Source organism: Rhipicephalus microplus, unplaced genomic scaffold (genome assembly GCF_043290135.1).
Source record: "Rhipicephalus microplus isolate Deutch F79 unplaced genomic scaffold, USDA_Rmic scaffold_151, whole genome shotgun sequence".
Classification (NCBI taxonomy): domain Eukaryota; kingdom Metazoa; phylum Arthropoda; class Arachnida; order Ixodida; family Ixodidae; genus Rhipicephalus; species Rhipicephalus microplus.
In genome coordinates this window covers 417,501-428,365 of record NW_027464722.1, presented here as the reverse complement: position 1 = coordinate 428,365, position 10,865 = coordinate 417,501, and the positions used below count along the sequence as shown (strand labels likewise).

At 59.8% G+C, this 10,865-nt stretch overlaps 3 non-coding genes across 3 annotated transcripts in view; all 3 read left to right on the top strand.

Annotated features, from left to right (window-relative positions):
* Positions 1-5,881: 5,881 nt before the first annotated feature.
* Positions 5,882-7,696, top strand: LOC142791212 (small subunit ribosomal RNA). The gene has a single exon (XR_012890075.1). It is a non-coding gene; the product is annotated as a small subunit ribosomal RNA (ribosomal RNA).
* A 1,719-nt stretch (positions 7,697-9,415) lies between these two features.
* Positions 9,416-9,568, top strand: LOC142791186 (5.8S ribosomal RNA). The gene has a single exon (XR_012890049.1). It is a non-coding gene; the product is annotated as a 5.8S ribosomal RNA (ribosomal RNA).
* A 1,154-nt stretch (positions 9,569-10,722) lies between these two features.
* LOC142791156 (large subunit ribosomal RNA) overlaps positions 10,723-10,865 on the top strand; it is a 3,958-nt gene continuing 3,815 nt past the window's right edge. The window contains exon 1 of the ribosomal RNA XR_012890036.1: positions 10,723-10,865. This exon is cut by the window's right edge and continues 3,815 nt beyond it. This is a non-coding gene — a ribosomal RNA (large subunit ribosomal RNA).

The window sequence follows — 10,865 nt, the reverse complement described above, 5'->3', positions numbered from 1 at the left end:
TCGCGCCGCCCCGGCTGACGCGGTTTCGTGCCGCCCCGGCAGACGCGGTTTTTTGCGCCGCCCCGGCTGACGTGGTTTTTGCCGCCCCGGCTGACGCAGTTCGGACTTTGCACTTTTTGGCTGAGCCTGGCTGGCGGCCCACTCACTCGATCGCCATGTCTGTTTGCCACAGTTTTCCCGGTGGTGCCGCACCCGGGCTCGCCCCGGCAGACGCGTTTTTTTTTTTCCTTCGCCCCGGCAGACGTGGTTCCCCCCCCCCCCCCCTCCGTCTTTCTTTTTGTTTTTTTTTCGCCGCGGCTGAAGTGGATTTTTCGGTGCCTCGACGCCCCGGTAGTCGCGGTTTTTCCGTTTCCGCACGGCCCCGGCTGACGCTGCTCGGTCACAGTCGCCTTTTGTGGTGATTGCAGACTTCTTGAGCGCGGGTGTTTTTTTTTTGTTGTTGTTGTTGTTTTATTACGCATTCGCTCCAGCAGACGCTGTTTAGACTTTTTGTTTCCTCTTTTATCCTGCGACGAGGTGACGAGGTTTATTCGGTGCCCCGCCGCCCCGGCTGAAGTGATTTTTCCTGTCCCGTGCCGCCCCGGCTGACGCGGTTGGGACTTCGCGTTTGTTCGGCCGCCACGGGTTTTGGCGCACTCGCTCGGTTGCTTGTTGTTGCCACTTGTTGCGAACCCAGGTTTCTTGAGCGAGCGCGGGCGTTTTTTCTTCCTTTCTTTCTTTGTTCTATGTGTTAGCGAATCGGCCTTTAATATCACACGAGGACTCACAACCAACAATTTTCAGTTTGAAGTGTAAAAAATCTGCAGGTGTTGACGTAACTGACTTGCCCCGTACCCTTGAGTACATCCATGAAGTTCTCGTAGTACTACTAAATCGCATTATTCCAAGTGGAGAAATTCCCATAAACTTGCAAACCTCTACACGAAAATCGGTGCGCGTGATAAAGTTGAAAATTATCGTCCGATATCAAATGTGCCTTCTATAACACAAATTCTAGGAAAAAAAAAAAAAAACACTTGTTCGCCGTTTTCTGCGCCGTGACTGGCAGCACTCCGGCGAAGCGAAACGGGGTCGATTCGAGCACGATATCGGCGTCTTTCGACGTGCTCGCCGGCGACCGTCGCACGAGTACGTCGCACGAGCGCGTCTGCCGGGGCGCCGTTTGCGAAGCCGACGCAAAAGTGGGAACCGCCGCTCGGATGATCGCCGCTTTCGGCAGAGTGAGTGTTGGCACTCCGGGGAAGCGAAACAGCGTGAATGCGCCCACGAAATCGGCGTATTTTGAAGTGCCCGCCGGCGACCGTCGCACGAGTACGGTAAACCGCGTCAGCCGGGGCGTAGTTCGGGACGCCGACGAAAAAGTGGGAAGCGCAACTCGGATCTTCGCCGTTTTTGCAGGAGTGAGTGGCGGCCCTCCTGCGAGACCAAGAAGCATCGATTCGTGCACGAATTCGGCGCCTTTCGACGTGATCGCCGGCGACCGTCGCTCGAGTAGGGCAAACCGCGTCTGCCGGGGCGGGCTTCGGGACGCCGATGCGAAAGTGGGAAACGCTGCTCGGATGTTCGCCGTTTTTGGCCGAGTGAGTGCTGGCACTCGGGCGAAGCCAAACGGGGCCGATTACGGCACGATATCGGCGTCTTTCGACGTGCCCGCCGGCGACCGTCGCACGAGTACGGCAAACCGCGTCAGCCCGGGCGGAGTTCGGGACGCCGATGCGAAAGTGGAGAACGCCGCTCGGATCTTCGCCGTTTTTGGAGGAGTGAGTGGCGGCACTCCGGAGAAGCCAAGGAGCGCCAATTAGCGCACGATATCGGCGTCTTTCGACGCGCTCGCCGGCGACCGTCGCACGAGTAGGGCAAACCGCGTCTGCCGGGGCGGGGTTTACGACGCCGACGCAAAAGTGGGAACCGCCGCTCGGATGTTGGCCGTTTTTGGCAGAGTGAGTGCTGGCACTCCGGCGACGCGAAAGAGCGCGAATGCGCCCACGAAAGTGGCGTATTTGGACGTGCGTGACGGCGACCGCTGCAGGAGTACGAAAAACCACGTCAGCCGGGGCGAGCGACACACGGCGGTCTGGGTGCTTATCGCTGCTATTATAGAGGCACCCCGGCAGACGCAGAAAAAAAAAAAAAATTTTCGACCTTCTTTTTTGCTGGTCGAGCTCGGGTAACCCAGGTCGCAATGGGAGCCGCGCACGAAAGCGGCGTCGCGAGACGCGTTCGCGGTCGCTAGTCGCACGAGCTCGGCAACCGCGTCAGCCGGCGCGGAGTTCGGGATGCCGACGGCTAAGTGGGTACCGCTGCTCGGATGTTCGCCGTTTTTGGCCGAGTGAGTGCTGGCACTCCGGTGAAGCCAAGGAGCGCCAATTCGTGCACGATATCGGCGTCTTTCGACGTGCCCGCCGGCCACCGCCGCACGAGTACGGCAAACCGCGTCTGCCGGGGCGGGGTTCGCGACGCGTACGCAATAGTGGGAACCGTCGCTCGGATGTTCGTCGTCTTTGGCCGAGCGAGTGCTGGCACTCCGGCGAAGCGAAACGGGGCCGATTCGGGCACGATATCGGCGTATTTCGACGTGCTCGCCGGCGACCGTCGCACGAGTACGGCAAAGCGCGTCTGCCGGGGCGAGGTTTGCGACGCCGACGAAAAAGTGGGAAGCGCCGCTCGGATCTTCGCCGTTTTTGCAGGAGTGAGTGGCGGCCCTCCTGCGAGACCAAGAAGCATCGACTCGCGCACGATATCGGTGTCTTTCGACGTGCCCGCCGGCCACCGCCGCACGAGTACGGCAAACCGCGTATGCCGGGGCGGGGTTGGCGACGCCGACGCAAAAGTGGGAACTGCCACTAGGATGTTCGCCGTTTTTGGCAGAGTGAGTGCTGGCACTCCGGCGAAGCGAAAGAGCGCGAATGCGCCCACGAAAGTGGCGTGTTTGGACGTGCTTGACGACGACCACCGCAGGAAAACGAAAAACCACGTCAGCCGGGGCGAGCGACCCATGGCGGTCTGGGTGCTTATCGCTGCTATTATAGGGGCACCCCGGCAGACGCAAAAAAAAAAAAAAAAATTTTTTCGACATTCTTTTTTGCTCGTCGACCTCGGGTGACCCAGGTCGCAGTGGGAGCCGCGCACGAAAGCGGCGTCGCGAGACGGCTTCGCGGTCGCTAGTCGCACGAGCTCGGCAACCGCGTCTGCCGGGGCGGAGTTCGGGACGCCGACGGCTAAGTGGGAACCGCCGCTCGGATGTTCGCCGTTTGTGGCCGAGTGAGTGCTGGCACTCCGGCGAAGCCAAACGGGGCCGATTCCGGCACGATATCGGCGTCTTTCTACGTGCTCGCCGGCGACCGTCGCACGAGTACGGCAAAGTGCGTCTGCCGGGGCGGGGTTTGCGACGCGTACGCAATAGTGAGAACCGTCGCTCGGATGTTCGTCGTCTTTCGCCGAGCCAGTGCTGGCAATCCGGCGAAGCCGAACGGAGCCGATTCGGGCACGATATCGGCGTCTTTCCACGTGCTCGCCGGCGACCGTCGCACGAGTACGGTAAACCGCGTCAGCCGGGGCGGAGTTCGGGACGCCGATGCGAAAGTGGGAAGCGCCGCTCGGATCTTCGCCGTTTTTGGAGGAGTCAGTGGCGGCACTCCGGTGAAGCCAAGGTGCGCCAATTCGCGCACGATATCGGCGTCTTTCGACGTGCCCGCCGGCCACCGTCGCACGAGTACGGCAAACCTCGTCTGCCGGGGCGGGGTTTGCGACGCCGACGCAAAAGTGGGAACCGCCGCTCGGATGTTCGCCGTTTTTGGCAGAGTGAGTGCTGGCACTCCGGCGAAGCGAAAGAGCGCGAATGCGCCCACGAAAGTGGCGTGTTTGGACGTGCTTGACGACGACCACCGCAGGAAAACGAAAAACCACGTCAGCCGGGGCGAGCGACCCATGGCGGTCTGGGTGCTTATCGCTGCTATTATAGGGGCACCCCGGCAGACGCAAAAAAAAAAAAAAAATTTTTTTCGACATTCTTTTTTGCTCGTCGACCTCGGGTGACCCAGGTCGCAGTGGGAGCCGCGCACGAAAGCGGCGTCGCGAGACGGCTTCGCGGTCGCTAGTCGCACGAGCTCGGCAACCGCGTCTGCCGGGGCGGAGTTCGGGACGCCGACGGCTAAGTGGGAACCGCCGCTCGGATGTTCGCCGTTTGTGGCCGAGTGAGTGCTGGCACTCCGGCGAAGCCAAACGGGGCCGATTCCGGCACGATATCGGCGTCTTTCTACGTGCTCGCCGGCGACCGTCGCACGAGTACGGCAAAGTGCGTCTGCCGGGGCGGGGTTTGCGACGCGTACGCAATAGTGAGAACCGTCGCTCGGATGTTCGTCGTCTTTCGCCGAGCCAGTGCTGGCACTCCGGCGAAGCCGAACGGAGCCGATTCGGGCACGATATCGGCGTCTTTCCACGTGCTCGCCGGCGACCGTCGCACGAGTACGGTAAACCGCGTCAGCCGGGGCGGAGTTCGGGACGCCGATGCGAAAGTGGGAAGCGCCGCTCGGATCTTCGCCGTTTTTGGCAGAGTGAGTGCTGGCACTCCGGCGAAGCGAAAGAGCGTGAATGCGCCCACGAAAGTAGCGTATTTGGACGTGCTTGACGGCGACCGCCGCAGGAGTACGAAAAACCACGTCAGCCGGGGCGAGCGACCCACGGCGGTCTGGGTGCTTATCGCTGCTATTATAGGGGCACCCCGGCAGACGCAGAAAGAAAAAAAAATGGGGACATGGCGTGCGTCACCGTGCGGCTTCGCAGCGTTGCCGAAGTCGCCGAGCCCTTCGACTGAGCCGAACGGCGGACAGGGAACGTTGGTCGGCCGTTCTAACCTGTCGGTGCCACGCCGAGACGTCGTTAAGGAAAACCGCGTCGTGGGCCTCTACGACGCCGTCGAGTCGTTGTACGTTTGGTGTCCAGCGTGTCGGCGGCGAGTAGCGGACACGTCGTTCACGACTTCGGTCTTTCGCAGTCGACGCGAACTTGCGGAGAGTCGTGGTGCCTCACGTTTTCGGCAGAAACCGCGGCGGAATTTTCCCGTGCGTGCGCGCACGACCTCGGTGCTGTGCCGTCAGCGTAGTGTTGCACAAACTCGTGGCCTACCCAAGGTGCGGTACGTTTGCGGCCGTATCCTCGGTGGGAATTTCGTGAGTAGGGTCGCAAATTCTACGACCTCGGCGGGTTTGAGAGCGACGTAGACTTGTGGCACGCTCAACATGCCACACGTTTCGGGGCACACCCGCGGTGAAATTTTCTCGAGTACGCTCGTATTAGGGCCCAAGGAGGTCTGGGTACTTATCGCTGCTATTATGTGGGGGTTCTCGTGAGCGGCGTACGCGAAAGCGACCGGGTGTCTGATATGCGGCGGGCTTCGGCCTCGTCAAGCGTGTCCTCGGGTCTGCTCCAGGGGAATCCACGGCAGTCGTCTGCAGCCTCATCCGCTTGATGCGTTAGGGGCTGGTTGTCGGACGGTGCCGTTTTACCACGATATCGAGGTGTGTTCCGTGTCGTCCTCGGGCGATTCAGATGCGAAAGCGCCGAAGACGCGGGCGTGACCCGTCGTCTGGCGGCTTTGCAGTCTCGGCTCCGTTGCTAGTTCCGGCCGGTCCACCGACAGTGCAGCGGGCTTGGGCAACCCGCACGGCGCGACCGAGTCGATGCAACGAAAAAGAGCGAGCATGAACGTGCTTCTTGCCGCACGGCTCCCACTCGTCTTTCGGGAAGGTTGTGCCGTAGCGAGCTCGAACGCCGTCATCTCGGAGTGCAAAATAAGCGTGTTGGGGCGCCTGAAGGAGGCCTCCGCCGCACACAGACTGCGTCCGGCCCGCCGAGGGCGAGGACGGACGCGCAGTCGAACGATTACCTGGTTGATCCTGCCAGTAATCATATGCTTGTCTCAAAGATTAAGCCATGCATGTCTAAGTACATGCCGAAATAAGGCGAAACCGCGAATGGCTCATTAAATCAGTTATGGTTCCTTAGATCGTTTCTTCCTACTTGGATAACTGTGGCAATTCTAGAGCTAATACATGCAGTGAGCCTGGAGCCCTTTGGGTAACGGGTGCTTTTATTAGACCAAGATCGATCGGGTTTCGGCCCGTATTGTGTGGTGACTCTGGATAACTTTGTGCTGATCGCATGGCCACGAGCCGGCGACGTTTCTTTCAAGTGTCTGCCTTATCAACTTTCGATGGTAGGTTACTTGCTTACCATGGTTGTTACGGGTAACGGAGAATCAGGGTTCGATTCCGGAGAGGGAGCCTGAGAAACGGCTACCACATCCAAGGAAGGCAGCAGGCGCGCAAATTACCCACTCCCGGCACGGGGAGGTAGTGACGAAAAATAACAATACGGGACTCTTTTGAGGCCCCGTAATTGAAATGAGTACACTCTAAATCCTTTAACGAGGATCAATTGGAGGGCAAGTCTGGTGCCAGCAGCCGCGGTAATTCCAGCTCCAATAGCGTATACTAAAGCTGCTGCGGTTAAAAAGCTCGTAGTTGGATCTCAGTTCCAGACGAGTAGTGCATCTACCCGATGCGACGGCTCGGACTGAACATCATGCCGGTTCTTTCTTGGTGCACTTCATTGTGTGCCTCGAGATGGCCGGTGCTTTTACTTTGAAAAAATTAGAGTGCTCAACGCAGGCGAGTCGCCTGAATAAACTTGCATGGAATAATAGAACAAGACCTCGTTTCTGTTCTGTTGGTTTTTGGAATACGAGGTAATGATTAAGAGGGACGGACGGGGGCATTCGTATTGCGGCGCTAGAGGTGAAATTCTTGGACCGTCGCAAGACGAACTACTGCGAAAGCATTTGCCAAGAATGTTTTCATTGATCAAGAACGAAAGTCAGAGGTTCGAAGGCGATCAGATACCGCCCTAGTTCTGACCATAAACGATGCCAACCAGCGATCCGCCTGAGTTACTCAAATGACTCGGCGGGCAGCTTCCGGGAAACCAAAGTATTTGGGTTCCGGGGGAAGTATGGTTGCAAAGCTGAAACTTAAAGGAATTGACGGAAGGGCACCACCAGGAGTGGAGCCTGCGGCTTAATTTGACTCAACACGGGAAAACTTACCCGGCCCGGACACTGGGAGGATTGACAGATTGAGAGCTCTTTCTTGATTCGGTGGATGGTGGTGCATGGCCGTTCTTAGTTGGTGGAGCGATTTGTCTGGTTAATTCCGATAACGAACGAGACTCTAGCCTATTAAATAGGTGCGGGGTTCCCAGCACCTTACAACCTTCTTAGAGGGACAAGCGGCTCCTAGCCGCACGAAACAGAGCAATAACAGGTCTGTGATGCCCTTAGATGTCCGGGGCCGCACGCGCGCTACACTGAAGGAAGCAGCGTGTCTTTATCCCTGTCTGAAAAGACTGGGTAACCCGTGGAACTTCTTTCGTGATTGGGATAGGGGCTTGCAATTGTTCCCCTTGAACGAGGAATTCCCAGTAAGCGCGAGTCATAAGCTCGCGTTGATTACGTCCCTGCCCTTTGTACACACCGCCCGTCGCTACTACCGATTGAATGATTTAGTGAGGTCTTCGGACCGATGTCCGGCGCGGCCTTTCGGTTGCGCCGGTCTGTTGGAAAGATGACCAAACTTGATCATTTAGAGGAAGTAAAAGTCGTAACAAGGTTTCCGTAGGTGAACCTGCGGAAGGATCATTAACGGATTGTGAAGGGTGAGCGCCTCAGCTGCGTCTGCGCCCGACACTTTCTGCCGCTGACCCCGTTTGGACGCGGGGTCGGCTTTTCCCCACGGGGCTGCCTGAATGTGGAGCGGCACCCCGTGACAAATTGTTGCGCCCAGCGGACGCCAACACCGCGACCTTGGACGGTCGGCCAGGTGGCGGACGCGGGTACAAACGGCGCAACGCACTCATAGGTCGGCTTTCGACCCGCCACTGCACCGTGGCTCGAAGCGCTCGAAATGCGCGACCCGACCGCTGCGGGACCGCCTAGTACTGTAAACAGGAGCGGCGGAGCGCGAACGGCGAGTCGTGGTTACGTCGGTAGAAGGCGAGGCTGCGCGTTCCCGAAACGCCAGCCGAGTGCCCTCCCGACCGTTCGAGCGTGCAAGAACGAGACCCGACAATCGCGCGGCGACTGCCAAGTACGAGAGGAACGGCACAAGCGTCGGCGGTCGGTCAAGGAACTGGCGATGTGACGGGTCCGCTGTGCACCAGTGCATACCGTCCCGCCGTCCGCGGCAAGCGCCTCCGCGTCCTCGGGTGACGGAGGCTGCCGGTCGATTCTTGCAGGCGAGGGATCTCGCTGGCACCGGTTCGCGTTGACGCGCGGCCGGTCATGGCACGGCGATGCGACGGCCGAGGTGCGCAGTACTCGATGGAGGAACCGCACGCTCCGATGACCGTCCCGCCCTCCGCGGCGTATGCGTACCGACCGTAATGGTTGCAGCAGCGCCGGCCGGCTTTTGAATTCGCCACACGAAACACGGTGCGAGATCGCGGTTAGGGGAGCGTCGACGTTGCCAGGCGTTTTGCTTGCTGCCGAGGGAAAGGCGGCACGGCCACGTCGCGCTCGTCGCGATTAGCGGGTCTGCGCGCTTTGGGAAGGTGCCGCAACGACTTGCCGAAAGAGGAAGCACGGAAGAACGAGGGACTTGGACGTCCCGACAATTGAACGCACTTGCGGCCAGGCCCTTGCTGGCTTCGTTCTTCCGCCTCGAGTAGGCTCGTACGCGGCTCCGGCGCCGAAAGTGGTCCTTGGCACCGACTTCGGTGGACGTGGGAAGTGCCGCGCAAGTACGGCGCGCCTGGCTCCACCTGTTGGCTAAAGTAGGCAGCCGGATCGGCATTTTGGTGTGCGGTGGCAAACCGTGGATGCGAAAAAAGCTTGTGCGATTTCGTGGAACAAAAAGCGGGGGTCCCCCTTTTTATGCGGAGGAGACCGACCCGCCCGCCGTGGTGAACCGCGACGCCACGGTAAAAACGGGAGAGGCTTGTCGATGGGACCGTGCATCCCGCGCTCCACGGAGGCCGGGAGGCGGCCGCCCGAGGAAATGTGTAGCCGTCGAGGCCCGCATCTGCGTGCACTCTTATCCAAATGGGTGTACCGCAGGCATTTTCTGGTTAGGCGGGCCAATGAGAGCGAGCACACAACGATACCTACGGGTCCGGCTTGGAGAACCGGCTTCGACGCCTCCCGAGTATTTATAGAGGGGTGGACCACGAAAGCACTCGCAAGTAGCGGAAGCGAAACGCCGTCCGAAACACACCGTTTGCTCGATTTGCGGCAGCCGAAAAAGGCGCGGCAGAGTTTTGGAGTCCAAGCGTGCGCTGAAAAGCGCCCTTCTTGGCCACTGTTTGGCCGAGTGCCAGAAACGTTTGGTTTTGACTGTACGGAATTGAACAAACACTTTTTCACGACTCTAAGCGGTGGATCACTCGGTTCTCGGGTCGATGAAGAACGCAGCCAGCTGCGAGACTTGGTGTGAATTGCAGGACACACTGAGCACTGATTCTTTGAACGCACATTGCGGCCTTGGGTCTTCCCTTGGCTTCGTCTGTCTGAGGGTCGGATCACATATCAAGAGAGCCTTCGGCGCACAAGGGAACGTGAGCCGTCGACTCGTTTTGACCGCGTCGGCAACACGGACAGCACGCTGAACACCTCACAGCGAGCGCCAACAGCGGCCACTCAAGGGCGAGACGGTGGCGACCGTCGTGCCAGAGCCCAACCGAAACGGGGGCGACCGACTGCATTGAGGATGTGGCACCTCGTTGAGACCGCCGCAGGACTTCGAGTCGGAAGGAAGCCTGCAGGGAAAGTGCGGTCGAGGTTGCGTACTCCTCTCTGCGACCGGGCGCGCAAGAGCTGCGAGAGCCACGGACGCGCAACTTTAACGCACGGTAAACACGAGGAGCGAAAGCCGGCCAGCAAAGCTTCTCCAGCCGTGCGCAAAGTGCGCGAGATCGCAGCCTTGCGTTGCGCTTGTTGCCCTCGAAGTAAGCAGGGTGTCCCGTAGACCGGGCGCTCGAACACGCTGCGGGGCCGTGCCTCCTCCAGGCTTTGCCGCGCGAACAGGGAACGTTCGCGCGCAAAGCGCAGGGAGGTGAGGAGGCTGCGCCCGACGTTTGCGGTTCGCTGCGTACGCGGTTGATGCGGAGAGCACGGCGCGACGACTTGCCGCGAAGCGGAAAAAGTCTCCCGCACGAGTTGGCGAAACGTTGGCGAAGCTTAAGGCGTTCTCGTCGTAGTCCGCCGTCGGTCTAAGTGCTTCGCAGTTCCCGTCCCGTTCAAAAAACTGGGCCACTCCAGTTGGGGCGGGGGCGACGCTACACGAGACGATGCCTCTCGCCAGGCTGCGTGGCTGCCCTTGCGGCGGCGGCGACTGGCCTCGGCGGTGTTTGGGCTTTCGACACGGTCGTTTATCACGCAACTGCTCGGACGACGCACGCGCGCAGCGGAATGCCGCTTGCCAGCCTTGTGAAGATGTGACCCTGTACAGGGTTGCGGGCGCACTTGGTAGGGCGTCGTACTCGGTTCGCGATGGGTTTACGAACGTGTCCCGTCACTTCCACGTCACACCGGTTGTGCGCCGCACGCGTGCAGCGGGGAAGCCGATTGCCAGCCTTGTGAAGAAGTGGCCCTGTACAGGGTTGCGGGCGCACTTGGTAGGGCGAGCGCACGCGGTCGTGCAGGAAGTTGATGGAAGCGAATGTATCCGCTGTCGACCTCAGATCAGGCGAGACAACCCGCTGAATTTAAGCATATCACTAAGTGGAGGAAAAGAAACCAACAGGGATTCCCCGAGTAGCTGCGAGCGAAACGGGACCGAGCCCAGCACCGAATCCCCCGTCCTTGCAGGCGGTCG